The sequence below is a fragment of the Globicephala melas genome, chromosome 8 (genome assembly GCF_963455315.2).
Source record: "Globicephala melas chromosome 8, mGloMel1.2, whole genome shotgun sequence".
Taxonomy (NCBI): Eukaryota; Metazoa; Chordata; class Mammalia; order Artiodactyla; family Delphinidae; genus Globicephala; species Globicephala melas.
In genome coordinates, this window is record NC_083321.1 from 59,607,806 (window position 1) to 59,626,866 (window position 19,061).

The 19,061-nt window shown below is 42.2% G+C and overlaps 1 protein-coding gene across 3 annotated transcripts in view; it reads right to left on the minus strand.

The window, feature by feature from the left end:
• RAB30 (RAB30, member RAS oncogene family) overlaps nt 1–19,061 on the minus strand; it is an 85,972-nt gene that overhangs the window by 39,317 nt on the left and 27,594 nt on the right. The gene's annotated exons all lie outside the window — the stretch shown is intronic.

A 19,061-nucleotide genomic window follows, 5' to 3' on the forward strand; every position in this document is an offset into this window, starting at 1 on the left:
CGCAGACATAGAGAATGGACTTGAGGATATGGGGAGGGGGAAGGGTAAGCTGGCACGAAGTGAGAGAGTGGCATGGACATATATACACTACCAAATGTAAAACCGATAACTAGTGGGAAGCAGCTGCATAGCACAGGGAGTTCAGCTCGGTGCTTTGTGACCACCTAGAGGGGTGGGATAGGGAGGGTGGGAGGGAGGCTCAAGAGGGAGGGGATATGGGGATATATGTATATGTATGGCTGATTCACTTTGTTATAAAGCATAAACTAACACACCATTGTAAAGCAATTATACTCTAATAAAGATGTTAAAAAAAAACAAAACAAAACAGGGTCCCTCAATACAAACTGACTCTTCATCTCTTACATGCATATCTAGCAAAGCCTCTGCCTTCTGTTGCAAGGTTGGGGGAAAGCTGCTGGGCTGATTGAGACAATGAGATGCCACCGCTAACATAACAAACCTCACTCAGATACTCCCCACTTCGAGGAAAAACGTCACGCTGCATTCTTTGCTTTAGAGGCTTTTAGACACTAACCCCCGGACAAGGTGCAGTGTGACTCCACTACATTTCCAAAGAACTAATCTGACCATGTCACTCCCACACTTCAGTCTCCTCAGGGCTCCCGGCTGCCTACACAAGCCCTCTGTGAGAGGAAGGACAGGACCCTGGTGAAGAGGGCGAACGTAGGAGCCAAACTGCCTGAGTCTGAGTCCTACCTCTGCCCTTCATGAGTTGGGTGACCTTGGGCAAGTTCCCTATCCTCTTGGTGCCTACATTTCTTTATTTGTAAATAGGGATAATAACTGTACCTACCTCATAGGGTTACTGTATGGCTGAAAAGAATTAATACAACAAAGCACAAAGAAGAGAGCCTGGCGTACAGGAAGGACCCAATAAATCTTAGGTGTTGCTCTTATTATTGTCACTGTTGGAGAAAGTTCAAATTCCCTAGTAGGGCATACAGAGCCACCCATGACCCAGCCCCTGCTCATATCTCTGGCTTCATTTCTCGTGACCTTTGAATTACCATCACCACGATGATCACATAGCCATGCCCAGCTCCCAGAGTGTGGCCCCCAAGGCAGGTTCATCCACAACTTGACTCACATGGGGCCATTCTCTCCTTGTTGCTGGCAAGGAACCACATAGCTCTGGAACCTTCCTCCCCTCCCCCCATGTGAATTAGCCGCTCTCTCCTTTACGCCTCCACTGTGTTCTGTGGAGACTGTCTTCATAGATACTTCATCATCCTCATTGGTTTAGGTATCCTGCTTCCCCCACTAGACCTAAAGGACAGAGGCCCTTATGAATTCCTATCTGTATCCCCATTGCCTGGCACTCAGTAGATCCTGAATAAATATAAATGCAAAAGAAATATTGATCAGAACATGCAAAAGCTAGGAATACTTTTCAGAGAACCTAAACACAAGGATGAGGAAAGCAAACCCCAAAACACTTTGATCCTAAGGAGAGTTAATTGGCAAAGATCATATAACCAAAGAAAAGAAAATGATAATTTCCCAGGGGAAAGCCAAACCTTGTTATAATGAAGTGTCTCTGTGTGTACTGGAAGAGGGGGAGGGAGAAGTGACATTAATAATGGTTCTAAACTTACTGATGTTGACTAGTTATTGAACAGCACTTTTTAAACCTTTTCTTTAGGGAAAAAAAAAAAAGCTGATTGGGAAGTATTTTTTAACCTTGTTCAGAGTGCAGGTTATTTCAATATAAAATATTGCAGCGGACCCAGACTGCAAGAAAAAGAGAGAATTAATCTTTGCTCAATGTCTATAATGAGCTAGATACTTTAAAAATAATATAGTTTCTATTTATTAAGCAGAAGGTGCCAGACACAGAACCGTTCACTTTAGACGCATTATCAAATTTGATAACGCAAGTCCTCAACATCTCTGAGACATAAGTATTAGCCTCTGAATTCTACAGATGAGATAAACATATTCACTCATTCCATACACTTGTAGTGAGCACGTACTATGTGCAAGTCACCGACCCACGAGCAGAGGATACAGTGATGAACAGGCAGACAAGTTCCCCCGCCACACATCTTCATAGAGTATACATTCTAGCTAGGCAGAAGAGAGAGCAATGAATGAATGTGGAAATGAGCACATACATAAATAAACAAGGAAAATTCCTGATAGTAGCAAGCGCTAATGGGAACATATGTGTATATATAACTGATTCATTTTGTTGTAAAGCAGAAACTAACACATTGTAAAGCAATTATACTCCAATAAAGATGTTAAAAAAAAAAAAAAAAGTAAAGGAAGGGACAGAGTGTACCCAGACAGCAATTTTAGAATGAGTTGTCACAGAAAGCCTCTCTGAGGCAACTCTATTTAAGATGAGATTTGAATAAGAAAAGGACAAGCACATGAAGACTGGAAGAGCATTTTAGGCTGAAGGAATAACTATGCAAAGTGCGCTAAAACAAGAATGGACTTGGCATGTGCAAGGAGCCAAAAATAGAACAATGAGGCTGGGTGCATGGTCAAGGAGAAGAGGGCTGAGACTGACATGGGGCAGGTCACATAGAGCTTGGTCAGCCAGGACAAGGAGTTTAGACTTCATTCTGAGTGCAACAGGAGGCCACCTGGAGGGAGAGGGGTGGTTAGGAATGTGACATAAACCAATTAACATTTTTCAAAGATTTCTCTGGTCCCTGCAATGGAGGGTATTGCGGTATAGATACCGGTTGAAGCAGGGCAACTAGTTAGGAGGTTACTGCAAGTAGTCTAGGTGAGAGATGATGTAGCTTGGACTAGGGTGCTGGTAATGAAGATGGAGGGAAGGAGATAAATTTGGGAATGTTTCTGAAGATAGAGAAGACAGAACTTGCTGAAGGATTGGATGATGATGGTGAAGAAAGAAAGAAATCAAAAGTAATGCCTAGACATTTTGGCTTGAGCACTTGAGGGGAATACTAGCACCACTTACTGAGGTGGGGAAGATTGAAAGAAGAACAAGTTTAGGGTAGAGACTAAATCAAGAGTTCTCTTCCGCCCACGTTAAATTTGCAATGTCTCTTAGAAATCTACCTGGACATGAATCTGGAGTTCCAGAAGAAGTTTGAGGATGAAGCTACAGATTTGAGGGTCATTAGCAAATGGATGTTAGGGAAAGCCATTGGATTAGAAGAGGACATCTGTGGAGGGTGAATAAATAGAGAAGAGAAGGGGGCCATTTCAGAACATGGGGCACATCTCCATTTAGAGGCTGAGGAGAGAAGGAGACTTAAGAAGAGACCAGAGTGGTAGGAAGAGACCCAGGAAAGTAGAGTGTCAAAGAAAACAGAGATCTACTTTGTCACATGCTGCTGAGAGAATAAGTAAGACTAATACAAAGCAGTGGCCTTCGACTTGGCAACATCAAGGTCACTGGCAGACACAGACAGGAATAGTCCCTGTGGAACGATGAGAAGAGATTAGAGTCAGGGGAAGCAGTCAACGCCAAAACAATGGACAACTTTTAGGTTTTACTGAGAAAGGGAACAAAGAAACTAGAAGATAGCTAGAGGGTGGGTATAAGGTCAACAGAGTTTTAAATTAAATAACGAATTTATTTTATAACATTTGAGAGACAAAATTAGAAAACATTTTGGATTGTTTTGGGGGGGGATTGTTTTCAGGTAAGAAATACTAGAGAATGCTTATTTGCTATTGAGAATTATCCTGTGATGAGGGTAAATTTCATGATGGCAGAGAGAGAGGGGGCATAATTAGAAGATCAAGGATCTACAAGACTTGGTCTTAACCCAGTTAATCATGTGCCCAAGGCAAAAGAAATGGTAGGCAAAAGAAATGGTAGGCAGGGAGATGGGATACTAACCCAGGTCTGTTTTGACTCATACATGCATCCTTTTTCCACCACACCAATGACTGTAATCTAATAGAGTAGCATTTGCAAAAGATCACAACCCCAGGCTCCGAAGGTAATCAGAACAGAGTTAGAAGGGATCTTAAGAGAACCTGGGAGAGCTAACACAAACACACCGCTTCTTGTATGTAACCAAGCTCTGTTCATCATACAGAATTCTATTATTGCATCTTCACTCAAATGTCATTCATGAGTGCACATCTAGCTGTAGTCCTACTAGAGGCAGAACCCTCCCACACTGCCCTTTAATGTAAAGAGTGGGTTTGAGGACGGGAAGGGGACACTGAGATAAATCACAGAGCAGAGTAAGGGGGAACACTGCAGGGAATAAACTCTCTAGTGACTGTAATAAGGTAGTTAAAAATACTTTTAGAAGGTTAGTTGTGTATTTATATGCAGCAAAGTGAAGACGGAAATCATTATATGATCGTTTTGTTTCTTTCCTATTTACATAGCGACCTCAGGAAGCAAGTGACTATGGCTGTGCCAGGAAGTGGCCTCTTGTCATCTGTTTCCCATGCCCACTCCTGCTCTACCACATGGGCACGGCACCACCCCTTCAACCCCATCTTTCTCTCACCTGGTTTCTCACTATCTGTTCTAGTTTACTTCTTCCTCCAGGGCAACATACATGCCATCTCCCCCATGACGTCCTCCCTGATTTCTCCCTCTCTGAAACTTTATAGCACTAAGTACTAGTACCATGTAAATTTAGCTCTTGCTCACATTAAGTCTTTTGTTTTTGTTTTTGTTTTTTCGTGGGGAGGGGAACAGAGAAAGGTTTACTGCAAGGTCCAAGCAAGGAGAACGGATGGCTCATGCTCAAAAGACTCGAACTCCTTGATCACGTTAAGTCTTAAAACTATTCTCTGAGTCAAATATCAGAATGAGAGTACTTTTCAGTAGGAAATTCCATGCAATTGTTGGCCACTGTTACTTTGAGAGGAAAGATCCAGATTGAGTTGAAATTGTGGCTCTGTTCCACGTCTGATACACTGAGTGATCTTGGGCAAGTCACTTTCTGAGCCTCAGTTCCCCCACCTAGAAAACAGGAATACTATTACCTACCACCCACCACCTGGGTAGGTATCCAAAATGTGCTGGACAGCCCACTCGTCTGCTAAAAACCCTATGATGGCTTCCCATGGTTTTCAAAATCAAGTCCCAAACTCTTCAACCTGTTTATTACATCCTATCAACTTCTCCAGCCTTATTTCTCACCTACCTCACATCCTGTACTCTAGTAACAATGAATTCCTCATGATATTTCTCACCCCCATGCTTTCGTTTTTTTGGTCCCTGCTGTCCCTGCACTCTTAATCCACCTTGCTCAGGCATCGCTCTCCTCCTGGGAGCCTTCCTGGATTTGTCAGCTTCCACCCTTTCCCCACATACACAGGTTAGGTTCTCCATTTGGTTCTCCCATATGACCCTGACCACAGCTTAATCTCTGTAGTTACCCCACTGTTTATAATTATTTATTTACAGGCCCACCTACTCCATAAAACAAGGGTTCCTTGGGGAAAAGGACTGGGCTTTATTCATCTTTGTATCCCCAGCACAGGCACTGACTTCTGCTTCACCTTTTTGATGCTCCATTTCTGCATCTAGGAAACAGAAAGAATTTCACCTACTTGAAAGGTCAGGATTAAGTTTAAATATTCAAAGTTTACTGCAGGGTGTCAGGCACACAACTGGCCTTCAGTACATTTGATTTATATTCTCAGCATCTCCAGATTTTTCTCTTTTTCTGTCCTTCATGCCCAGGCTCTTACACTGGCCCTGTGCCTTCGCTGTGAGCCCTCTCCTTGGTCCATAGCCCTGGTTCCTACCCCTGACAGTGCCCTTTGAACTCTGAGGATTACTCAGTTAAGGCACTAAAGCAGTACTGCAACCACCTCGAGTACCTCCGTGCAAGACAATGTCCCAGATGCAGTGAAATTGTTACAACATGTACAAGGAATTTATGACCTACTAGGGGGTAGAGAAGAGGTAGGGAGACAATTAGACAAATGAAGCCCGGGCAATTCAAAGAAGGAAAAGTTTAGATATCTCTAGGGGAAGATGGGAAGGCTTTAGAGGAAGTGGCATTTCAAGTGGACCTCAAAGGATAAACTTAAGTTGAGGAGCTGTTTCTAGAGTTATATGTGTTCCACAAAACACATTACTAAAATGCTCTTGGCCCCTCAGATGAAAAGTAAACTAAACTTAGGAAATGCTGCCTACTGCATACCCCTCTAGGAGATTCACAATACACAGCAGCAAGGCTCTGGGAGGTCTGGAAGGGACCCTATTTAACTTTGCTTAACGTAGCATCCCATATTTGTTCGGCCACTAGTTCTCCATTTCTTTCCCCCCTGGAAGATATCTATAGCATCTTGAGGATCATACGTTAAGAAACAGGTTAAATGGTACCCTTTCAAAGTTATACATTTGCATTTTAACAGGACCTCTCCAAAATAATATCTTAGCACCATATTTCTTTAACAACATCATCAGCAATTTAAAAAATTCTCCTGGCATCATGTCCAAAAGGAAGAAGACCCTGCAGGGCTGAGTGAGTAGCTGAGACAGAATGAATTCCCTCCCTTCTCTAGTGAGAGGCAGAGTGTAGACTACAAGCCTTTCAATCAAGGGAGGGAAAACGAGCCCTCTTCTGAGTGAGTCCATTCCTTCTTTGGTAGGATGTTTACACCCTTACAGCCACCCTCCCACCCTTTCCAACCTGCTGACTGGGTAAAAAAACACCAGACTTGAAAGCTAAGGGCACAATGTTGCATAACAACAAGCCGACAAGGTATGTTTTGCTCCTTAATATTTATCACAGTCATGACCTGTGAGAGGCAAGAAGAAAAGGGGCATTGTCTGCTTGCCTGTCCCCACCCTGGAAGCATGGTGCTCAATTACGCTTGGGGGTTAACAAATGTTTACTGGGAGCAAGGTACAGTACAAGCTTTACTGTGCTCATGGTACAGAGAAAAACAAGATATAGTCCTAGGCACAAGTCCTGCTTCCCCGACCAACAGGGAAGATAGGTAAAAACCAACTGCAATGCAGCACACGGAGCTCAGGCAAACAGTGCTGGAATCAGAGGTGAGGACAAAATGCCAGCAAGGCATAAATGCAGGGACTCCTTAACTTTGCCTGGGCATAAGGTCAGAAGAGAGGCGTGTTAAAACAAGGACATTCCTCTTACTCCTCAGAAGATCGGAAAGGAGTTTTCCAGGCAAATAAATCAATCATCTGTAAATAAATAAAAGAGGGTTCTAGGTTTGATTAGAATAGGGATGGACATAGCAAAACTGAAAAACAAAAAAGCAGCCAGTCTTCCTGAGAAGGGGGCACGCTGAACAGATGCATCTAATTTCACCGACCCCTGCTTTTTTTCTTAATAACAAAACCGTTCAGGCCAGGGAGACAGGAGAGATGATGGTGTCAAATTTGGGAAGCCTGGGAAACAGATGAATAAGTAGTTAACAGACTTAGCAGACTCAAGAAATCTGAATCCTAAACCAGATGCAAGGAAAGCTGAGAATTTGGCTGATTTAAACCACAGAATCTTTACCGGGCCCAGGACTGGCGGTACCAGGTATCCCTAGAGCAGGCGTACAGGATGCTTATATAGAGACCACAGTGAAAGCTGCCTGAAAAGAAGTTAGAGCCCCAGACACCACCTCCACCTCCCACCCCCGCCGACTGACGAAATTCTGGAGGCTCAGTCTCTAGAAAGCATAAAACAGAAATGTCTAGTATGTGCTTTAAAATAATCTGAGGAAGGGGATGGGGGATACAGATGAACGGAAAATGTTCATGAAGCGATCATTTGTGAACCTGGGTAATAGGAACGTAGGGGATTATTGCACTATCCTCTCAACTTTTTGTAAATCTTTGAAATTTCCCATAATAAAAAGTAAGAGTGTCTCTGGCCCAGGAATGCCCAGCACAGTTGAAGGTGAACAGAAAAAGACAGGGCGCTGTGTCTACTGAAGGTGAAATGTAACAGGTTTTCATATGCCCTTTCCTCTTGACTGCCAGAACGTTGTCAAGTGGACCACATTCTGCTAGGAGGATGGAAGAGTCCTCCTGGGTGAACAGAACCAAGGGAAAACCTGAAGATGCTGTCCCAGGGGCTCCCAGCAAACAGCCCACCCAGATCAAGCTACAGGGAGGCCCAGAGATCATGATCTCCATCCTATATTTGGTTTCTTGAAAGCTTTTTTTTTAATACAGCAGATTCTTATTAGTTATCCGTTTTATACATATTAGTGTATAAATGTCAATCCCAATCTCCCAATTCATCACACCACCGAAAGCTTTTTTTGTTTTTGAGAGTTTTATTAAGATATAACTCACAACTCATTTCACCCTTTTAAAAGGTGTACAATTTAATGGTGTTTAGTATATTCACAGTTGTATAACCATCACCACTGGGGTGGTTTATTAAGCTATAATATTAAGCTTTATTAACATGTAACTTACATACTCGATTCAGTTTTTTAAAGTGTACAATTCAGTGGTGTTTAGTATATTCAGAGTTGTACAACCATCACCACAATCGATTTTAGAACATTTTCATCACCGCAAAGAAAACCCTATAACGTTAGCAGTCACCCTACTCTCCAGCCTCAGGCAACTACTAATCTATTTTCTGTCTCTATGGATTTGCCTATTCTGGTCATTTCGTATAAACGAAATCATACACTACGTGGTATTTTGTGAGTGGCTTCTTTCACTTACCAAAATGTCAAGGTCTCAACAGCTTTTTTTTTTAGTATATGTGCTGCCAAAGCGAGCACTCAACAGCTTTTTTTATCCAACCGCCCTGCCCTTAATTAGAAGCAACACAACCAAGGATCACATTCAGAGTGACATATTGGGGAAGTCTCTAATGAAGATACAGACCACAGCAAACACATAAAAGCAACTGGAAGGAAACAGCTACTATGTGGAGAGGAGTGGGGTTTGGGGCAGGGAATACCATTAATATTCTCACAAAAATGAAATAAAACTGTACACATGAAACAAAAATAGGACACTATAAAAAAAGACACACTAAGAGAACAACAACAACAAAAAAAAACTTTTAGAAATTGACAACTTAACAGCAGAAATTTTAAAAATTCAACAAAAAGATTGAAAGACAAAACTGAGGAAATCTCCTTGAGAGTAAAATCAAAAGATAAAGACATGGAAAAGAGGAAAGAAAAGTTAGGAATATTCTAGAGGACCAGTACAGGGGGCCCAATATCTGAATAGGAGAACTTTCCAAGAAAGAGAAAACAGAAAAAAGAAAAATTATAACAAGATAGTAATTCTCAACAGCATCAATAAAAACAAGAAGACGATGAGCAATGCCTTTAAAATTCTGAAGAAAAATGATTTCCAACTTAGAATGAAATCTAAGAACCCAGTCAAACTATCGATCAAGTATGAGAATAGAACAAAGACATTTTCAGGTATATAAGATCTCAGAAATTCACATTCCATGAACCTTTTCTTAAGAAGCTTGTGTAGGAGGTCCTTCACCAAACTGTATAAAAGAAACAGTGGATCTAGTAGAGACAGGCAGCAGAGGACCCCAAGAGGACCACATAAAGAAGTCAACCAGACTGGAGAAGTACAACTCAAAGGGCAGACATGTTGAAGACGGTCATCACCAACAACCCCACTGCCATTAAACCCTCTTTGCTATTGTTGACCTAAATATTTAAAATATATGAGTATAAAATTTTCAAACATACTCAAAAGTAAGCCCCTGATACCCATCACTCAGATTCAACAATTATGAACGTTTTGGCCTATTAATTAATCTATCCTCTTTTTTCTATTTTTTTCTTTGTTTAAATATTTTAAAACAAATTTCACATCATAGCATTTCACCTCTGCATACTTCAGAATGCATCTCTACATTACCATTTTCTAACACCACATTACTATTATTGTGCCTAGAAAAATTAATGATAATTCCTTTTTATCAGTCCATAACAAAATTTCCCCACCATCTCAAAAATGCCTTTTTATACTTAGGCTGTTGTGGGCTGAACTGTATCCGCCCTCCCCCCCAAAAAATTTATATGTTGAATCCCTATGTGCTGGTATACTTCAGAATGTGACTATAATTGGAAATAGGGGTTTGAGAAAGGTAACTAAGCTAAAATAAGGCCTTTAGGGTGGGCCCTAATCTAACCTGACCGATGTCCTTATAAGAAGAAAGGAGATCAATGGAAAAGAATATGAAAAAGTACATATATACGTATAACTGACTCACTTAGCTATATAGCAGAAATTAACAACATTGTAAAACAACTATACCTCAATAAAATAAGTTTTTAAAAAAGAAGAAGAAGAAAAGAGATTAGAAAATACAGAGAGACACCAGGGTCACCTGTGTGCAGAGGGATGACCATGTGAAGAGGTAGGAAGAGGGTGGCCATCTGCCAGCCAAGGAGAGAGGGCTCAGAGGAAACTAACCCTGCCAGCACCTTGATCTTGGGCATCTAGTTGCCAAAACACTGAGAAAATAAATTTCTGTTATTTAAGCTACCCAGTCTGTGATATTTTGTTATGACAGTTGTAGCAAACTAATACACAGACTATCTGAATCAAGATAAGGTTCATGCGTTACATATAGCTACGATTCTTAAGTCACATTATTATTTTTTTCAGATTCTTAAGTCACATTACTATTTTTTTCATGCTGTTGACTTGTTGCAGAAGCCAAGTCAGTTGTCCAACACTCTGAATTCATCTGTTTGCTTCCTTAGAGTGTAATTTAATTTGTCACCCTTTCCCCTCTCTAATAAATCAAAGTTGGCACCATAAAAGAGTAAACCCTAAGAGCTCTCATCACAAGAAAAAGAAATTCTTTTTTTTTTTGGCCATGCCATGCAGCATGCAGGATCTCAGTTCCCTGACCAGGGATCAAACCCGCATCCCCTGCAGGGAAAGCACAGAGTCTTAACCACTGGACTGCCAAGGAAGTCCAAAAAATTCTTTTTCTATTTCTTTAGTGTTGTATCTATACGAGATGATGGATGTTCACAAAACTTATTATGATAATCACTTCATGGGATGTGTAAATCAAATCAGTATGCTGTATACATGAAACTTATAGAGTGCTGTATGTCAGTTACATCTCAATAAAACTGGAAGAAAAAAAGAAATTTGCAGAAATGTAAACAAGGCATTCTTGCTAATTTCTTTTTGTTCTGGCAAACAGAGTTTTTATTTATGTTACCATACGATTCAATTTGTTATTGTTATTTTAAAATAAAGTAGTAAATTTGAAAAAAGTTAGCTCTAGAGGTTTGATTGATTTAGGGGTCAACTTTTAGGTAAGAATATTCCATAGGTGGTACTGCATACTCTCTTTTTAATCTGACAAGAATGACGGGTAAACTTGGTCCAGACTCTTTCTGGCACTATTGACCTTGACCATATGCTAATGAAGCATCTGCTCATCCCCTCCATGCTGTCCATCTGGATTAACTGAGGGCATTCACTTCACCCCACAGAAGAGATGGCCTGCTTTGGCCTACTTGCTGAGAGCTGGAGGTGGGCCACAAAGAAAGCAGAAGTAGAAAAGACATAGCAGTCCATTCTCCGTGCCCATATCCTACCGGATGTCCAGTGTCTGGCCCACACTGAGCCCCACCAGATGCCCCAGGAGTGGTGAGCCTTGTATTTCCAAGGATTCACTCACAGACTTGCCCTCTGACTTCCCCATCAGGATCCTCTGCAACCCCCAGGGAAGCTACTGCCAGACTATGAACCTGAGTCTGTTCGGTTTATATTTAGATCTAATAGTGGCAATGTTGCCCTTTTTCAACAGGTTTGTTAGATTTGCACTTGATCCTTTGTTTTAAAAAAACTAAACAATGTACAGTTTAGTAATACAAACATGGGTGGTTAAACCATAAAGAAAAGTAAGGGGATGCTCAACGCAAGAGTCAGGATAACCATGGCCTTGATGAGAAGAAGAAAAAATAAAAATTAAAAAAAAAAGCGGGGGGAGATGTGATTTTGGGATAGAGGGTACACAAGCAGTTTCTAAGGAATCAGTAATGTTCAATTTGATAAATTAGATGGTGGATATACAATTTTCACCATATTGTTCTTTACTTGTAAATATATATTTAAAGCATTCTTTGGTATGTATGATAGTTTCCATTTGAATTACCTTTTTGTGAGCAGTCCACTGTGGCTAGAACATAGGATTTGAAGAGTGAAAGGAGAAAAGACTGGAAATGGAGTTAACTCTGAAGGCAAATGGGAACCTCCGTGATGCTCTCTTGGGAGGACCATCAAGGACATGTATACCCGAGATCAATTAAAATGGCTTTCTCACAACCTATCCATCGAGAAGGATAGGAAAAATTCTTTTTTTTTTTCTACTAAGTTACCTGAAGATGAAATATCCAACATTGTAAGCCTCTCATGGGGAAACATCTTATGGTTTTGATGTATTTTTCCAGTGAAAGGAGATTCAGCTTGCCCTAGGGAACACATTTGCCTCAAATTCTTAAAAGACACAAAGCTGAGACGGACATGGAACAAATGTTTTAGATGACAGAATTGGCATATATCTTGGTGAGCTGGAGTGACAGGTCAAATCTAGCCCAATTTATCTCAACATCTACCATCTACTGTGAACATACGATATGCCAAGAGTTTAACAGAGTTTATCTCATTTAATCCTTACAACCCCACTGGGAAGCTGAGACCCAGGGAAGTCACTTGCCCAGGGTCACAGAGCAAGTCAACAGCAAAGTCATGATTTTGAACCTAGATTTTCAGATTCAAGTTCCAATCTCAAGGGAGATTTCTTCAGCTACCACAAATTAACATTTAAAAACAGAATCTTCTTTACTCTAATACCGTCTGTCACCCTCAGAGAAGTGACATCCAACCCCAATCCCTTGGGCATATGAGAGTATCAGCACCTTAGAAAAATGATTCGACCAGACTGATTTCATTCATTAAACATTTGGGGATCCTCTGACAGCTGCCAAGAAACCTTTATCTGCTCTCAAGAGCAAGTCTGTCATTAGGAGTAAGCTCTAAGGGGATTCTCTCTGCTACCAATTCCCAGCTCAGCTTTGTCTATCTCCACATCGGTACTTAAGAATCTGCGAAACTCAAGATCTGCAGTTGTAGATGGGGGTCCCTTATCACAAAGACTGCTGAGCAAGACCCCTTAGCCAGCCTGTTCCCCACCTTCAATTTTCTCTCATCCTCAGGGCCACTGTGATTTGATGGGCCTGTGTAGCTGAGAGAACAGCACAACTGGCTCTGTTGCAGAGTCATAGCCAATGACTATGGAGCAATCCCAAAAGACAGCCAGAGAATTTTAATGAAAACCAGAAAACTCCTGGCCACTAAGTCCAACTGCATTCCAGGCCACCAGCCCCTCCCCCTGCTGCTAGGAATCCCTGAGCCAGCTTCGCCCCAAAGAGCAGGGAGGAAGATCCATTTTGTATTCAGCAATGCTTTCCATAGAAGCCACCTTCCAGGGTCATTTAGGTGAGAGGCAAGGCACACGCTAATTGCAACAGGACCAAGGGACCCTGAGAAGCACAGGGTGTGGCAGCAGCAGGTCTGAGCCAACAGATTATGAAACAGTCATTAAAAAAAAAAAAAAAAAGGGCCTCTTTCTTTCTGCCAAAGCTGTCTGAACACAGCTGCATACGAGGCTAGTGAGGAATCTTAACAAGCTTAAAGGGACAGTATTTCAGATACTCAAGAACCAAAAGGGAGGAAATGAATATTTTGATCACTTACTACGTGTCAGGCGCTCTGGTCTCATTCCACCTTGACTATGAGGTGGGAATTATAAACTGCATTGAACAGATAAAGACCCTAACTCAGAGAAGTTAGATAGCTTGTCCAAGGCACACAGGGGGCAAGTGGGGAACCAAGACTCAAAGTTCAATATGGGTGAGGCTCATCATAAATAAACTCAAAATCCTGACCTGTCCTGTTTAATAAAAAAAATTACGTGCCTGGAAGTCAGCTAAGATTTCTGTACACACTATATCATCTACTCCTCACAGCAACCAGACAAGATAGGGGTCATTATTATCCCCATTTTCGATGAGGAAACGAAGGCTAGATGCTAAGTAACTTGGCCAAGGTCATGACGCCACCAGGATTTGAACCCAGGTCTATCTAATTCTAGAGCCCACCCCCATGTGAAACCATTCACCCTACAGCCTACAGATGGGAATCACAGAGGCCAGTCATGCCAAGCGAGCAAGTTGCATAGAGACTTCTGCCAGCTTCTCAGCAGGTAATTCACATTCTGGGGTTACCTTTCAATTCCTCCAAGCAATCCACAGAATCGTGGCTCTGGGAAGGCTGACAGGGTTGTTTCCCATGGGCTCTGTTGACACTGCAAGTATGAAGGAGAAGGCCACCACCGTGACGGTGTAGCCTGTGATACCTGTGCATGTAGAAGCCGACAGCTCCTTTCTGCAGGCTCTTCTCCATAAGCCCACACACCTCACAGCAACCCCCCTCCCTCTCCCATCAATAGCTCACAGGACTATTTCGTATTCCTAACAGGAGAACGTGTGCCTTCTCTTAGAGCAACTGTGATTTCCCAAGGGAGACTACTGTCTAGACAGAGCATCCCGATCCATCCTGGCAAGAGATGGGCCACACAATGTCATGTCTGCTCATTGAGTTATTTGGGAGTCTGTGTTCAGCAGCCCAGTGAAGGCCCTGGGCTCGGCACCTCTGAGTGATCTGACTGAGCAACACTCTGTACCACAGCCGATATGCAGGGTTGGAACTGTCTTCCCAGGCAGGCAAGTGTTACCTGAGGGGAGTCACAGGCATCTTACACCCAGGTTACGGGGTCACGCACACACAGGCACACCATACAAACAGTTCCATTAATCAGGCTGAAACTTGATAGAACTCTTCTCCACATGTTTAGAATTAAGCACCAGGCTTGGAGGAGGACTGAACCCTTCATACTGCCAGGTGCTGCGGCAGGTACCTTCACAGCCGCTATCTTAATTGATCTTCATAACATGCTGTGAGGTAGATAAGACGGCTATTGTACAGATGAGGCACCTGAAGCCCAGAGAGGTAACATAAGTTGCCAAAAGTCACACAGAAAGTGGCAAAGCTCAGATTCAAATGCGTTTTTTGGGGTTTTTTTTTTGCGGTACGCGGGCCTCTCACTGTTGTGGCCTTTCCCGTTGCGGAGCACAGGCTCCGGACGCGCAGGCTCAGCGGCCATGGCTCACGGGCCCAGCCGCTCCGCGGCATGTGGGATCCTCCCGGACCGGGGCACGAACCCCCGTCCCCTGCGTCGGCAGGCGGACTCTCAACCACTGCGCCACCAGGGAAGCCCTCAAATGCATTTTTAATAGGACTCCAACATTCAGTCATGAGGCCATGCATTTATTCCTCAGATATCTATTGAGCACCTTCTCTGGGAAGCTATTGTGCCGCTTGTAGAAGATCCGACTGCTAACGTGTAATGTAGGTCCAGTTACCCAAGAACTTAACTTTCTCATTAGGAGATAAGACAAGGCGATCTGAAAGAGAGGTGCAGATGATGAGATTAGGACCTCAACTGGGTGATCAGGGCAGGCCGCTCTGAAGAAGTGGCATTTTAGCTGAGATCTGAAAGAAGAGAAGGAACCGGGCATTTGCAAAACTAGAAGAAGAGTGCGGGCAGAAGGAATATGTTAGAAGGGCAAGTACCGCCTGCAGAAGAAGGCTTGGGACGTCTGAAGAACATAAAGGACACCAGGGACCAAGGCTGAGTGAGCAACAGGGAAGAAAGAACATTTGAGATAAGGCAGGGCCTTGCTGACCACAGAAGAGAGTTTGGATTTTGTCGGGAGGTCCATGGGAAATCAAAGAAGAGTTTTAATTAAAGCAGTGACACGATCTGATCTGTGCTTTAAAGGGATGATTCTGGCTGCTGTGTGGAGGACAGACAGCAGGGAGGGGGCAAGAGTTAGGAATCAGGGGAGAGATGATGGTGGCTTGGCCCAGGATGATGGCAGTAGAGGTGGGTTTTACATTTGGAGATAGGTCTGAACAGACTCGATGATGAACTGTATGTGAATGGGGAAGGAAACAAACTCCTGGGTTTCTAGGTTGAACAACTGGGTAGATGGAAGTACCATGTATTATGAGAAAGACTAGAGAAAAAGCAAAATGCTCATGAGATAGCATGCTTCTTATTCTTATCACATCAAGAAGAAAAAAAAAAAGTAGACCCAGTTGTTTGTTCAGGGAAAGCTGTGAATTAAAGGCTTGAAGCTACTTAATGGGGAAGAAAAGGTGTTGGGGGTGAAAATGGAGAATAAATGCCTTAGGAAACAGGGATTCCACTTACTTCATGGGCCATCCATCACTGCCACACCGGGACAAATGGATGGAAGGGAGATTTAGGAACAGAATTCAGTTATATATAAGGAAGGGCTGTCTCGTGGTCAGAGCTGTGGGAAATGGAATGAGGTGCCCTGGGGTGATGATGACTTCCCTGACACTGCAAGAGTTAAAGAATAAACCAGATGACCCCTTGGCTAGATGGTTAGAGAATTCAATAATTGGGTGGGCAAATCCTTCAAAACCTAAAATCCTTCTAAACCCTAGAATTCTATGGTTTTACGATAAAATGTTATTAATGTGACCTTTAGGACTAGAGTTTGCCCAACAGGGCAGAGCTCTCCTACCCTCTAGAAGGTAAATGAGAACAATATTAGCTTATTTCATTCACTGTAAAGTGACTCCTAGTTTACTTCTAAGTGTCATATAAGATGATGAAAGGCTTTTTGTATAAGCAAAAGGTACAAGCTATGGAATCAGATATCCTAGATCTGCAATTTATTAATTCTGTGACATCTGGCAACATATTTAAATCCTCTAAGTTTCAGTTTCTCTCTTTGAACAATGAGAAAAACAATACCTAATTTAGGATGTTTGTTGTGTGGACCCAAGTCCAGCATCTGACACATTATAGTGAGAATAATAATGATAACCAATATTCATTAAGCTATTACTACATGCTAGGCACATGCTGTGTGTTCTCAGTGCATTTTTTCCATTTAATCCTTACAACAACCCAGAAGGTAGGCACTTATTATCCCTGTATTAAAAATTAGAAAACAGACTCTAGAGCTTAAATAACTTATCCAAGAGTCATATAGCTAGTAATTATTCAAATTAGGAAAACAACCAAGCAAATAAACAAACTTCAATAAAGGTTGAAAGAAAAAGACAAAGAAGCCATATTTCAATAATTTGAAAGAAAGTAACTTACTGTTAAATTTCACAAACAATTCAATCCATTTAGTAAATATTTTTGAACATATAAATGAATAATTGAATGAATAAATGATTCCAACAAACATTTATTGATTTCCTACCAGGCACAGCATCAAGAAACTAAGGTTATAGAGAATTTACATCGATTTAATTGAGAATTTGCTTTTAGAACCACAATCTTCAAACTGCAGATAACTATGACCCATAGTCCATGAAAAAAGGTCCTAAGAAATGTCATTCTCATACAGACCAAAAGAAGCTGGAATTACTATTGTTCTTAAGTCAAAACTGTTAGAGGGACACTCAGAGCGGTAGGCAGATGACCAAGAGCACACGATAAATGGAAGCTGAGGGAAGAGAGAGTCTCAAAGAAAAGATGAGTAAGACTTCCAAAGGAAGCAGAAATCTAAGAGAACAAAGGCTAACTTAGTAACTCGGAGTTTGCTGATGAACTTCACTAGAATGGTGAGGAAAGAAACCAAGTCGCATAAGGCGTTTGGATGAATGGGTTAAAGAGGAAGAGGAGGCAGTCTGTTAAGAAGTTTGGGGGGCTTCCCTGGTGGCACAGTGGTTGAGAGTCCGCCTGCCGATGCAGGGGACACGGGTTCGTGCCCCGGTCCAGGAAGATCCCACATGCCGCGGAGCGGCTGGGCCCGTGAGCCATGGCTGCTGAGCCTACACGTCCGGAGCCTGTGCTCCGCAACGGGAAAGGCCACAACAGTGAGAGGCCCGCATGCCGCAAAAAAAAAAAAAAAAGTTTGGGGATAAAAAGGAGAGGGAAAGAACAGCAGCCTGATGAGGAGAAGCAGAAGGACCACTGACAAGTATAGAAGGTTAAGGAGCAGGAGACAAAAGACAGATGGAGGAGATAGAAGAAATAGAAGGAGGACCAGACCCAAGAAAGTCACGAGGGGAGGGACAGAAGGCATAGGGAAAGGCTACCCTTGGGAAAGGAGAGGTCACCTTCTGCTCTGGGACAGGAATCAAGGAGGAGAAACTGGTGTATGGACATTCTGAAAGAGACTCCAAATCAAGCTGGATGAATACAGAGTGATCAAGTTAGATAACACCATTTTGAAATCAGTATCAAAATGACACTGATTTTTTAATACTCAAAAATTAGTATTAAAAAAGATAAACCGGGCTTCCCTGGTGGCGCAGTGGTTGAGAATCTGCCTGCTAATGCAGGGGACACGGGTTCGAGCCCTGGTCTGGGAGGATCCCACATGCCGCGGAGCAACTAGGCGCGTGAGCCACAACTACTGAGCCTGCGCGTCTGGAGCCTGTGCTCCGCAACGAGAGGCCACGACAGTGAGAGGCCCGTGCGCCGCAATGAAGAGTGGCTCCCGCTCGCCGCAACTAGAGAAAGCCCTCGCACAGAAACGAAGACCCAACACAGCAAAAATAAATTAATTAATTAATAAACTCCTACCCCCAACATCTTCTTTAAAAAAAAAAAAAAGATAACCATCATTTTGATACAAGTTCTCTATGGTTAAAAATCAGACTTCCTGAGATATGCTTATATTCTGTTTCTTAACCTGGATACTGTAACTCTGGTATGTTCAGTTTGAAAACTCCATCAAGCTATATGCTTATACATGCACTTTTCTGTATGTACATTATACTTCAATAAAGTTTTTATAAACCAATCATTAACTTAGAATCACCACTCCTGTACTCTGCTCAGTTTTTAAAAGAGTAACTCAAACTCAAACTATATATTCCTTCCGACAGTCAACATTCCTTACCATTCTTTTAGATTTTCTATAGCACTAAATTCAAGATTAGATACACAGTAGGTATCTAATAAATACATGTTGATGTGACTGAAAAAACTTTAGCACCCAATGTTCAGATTTAATAC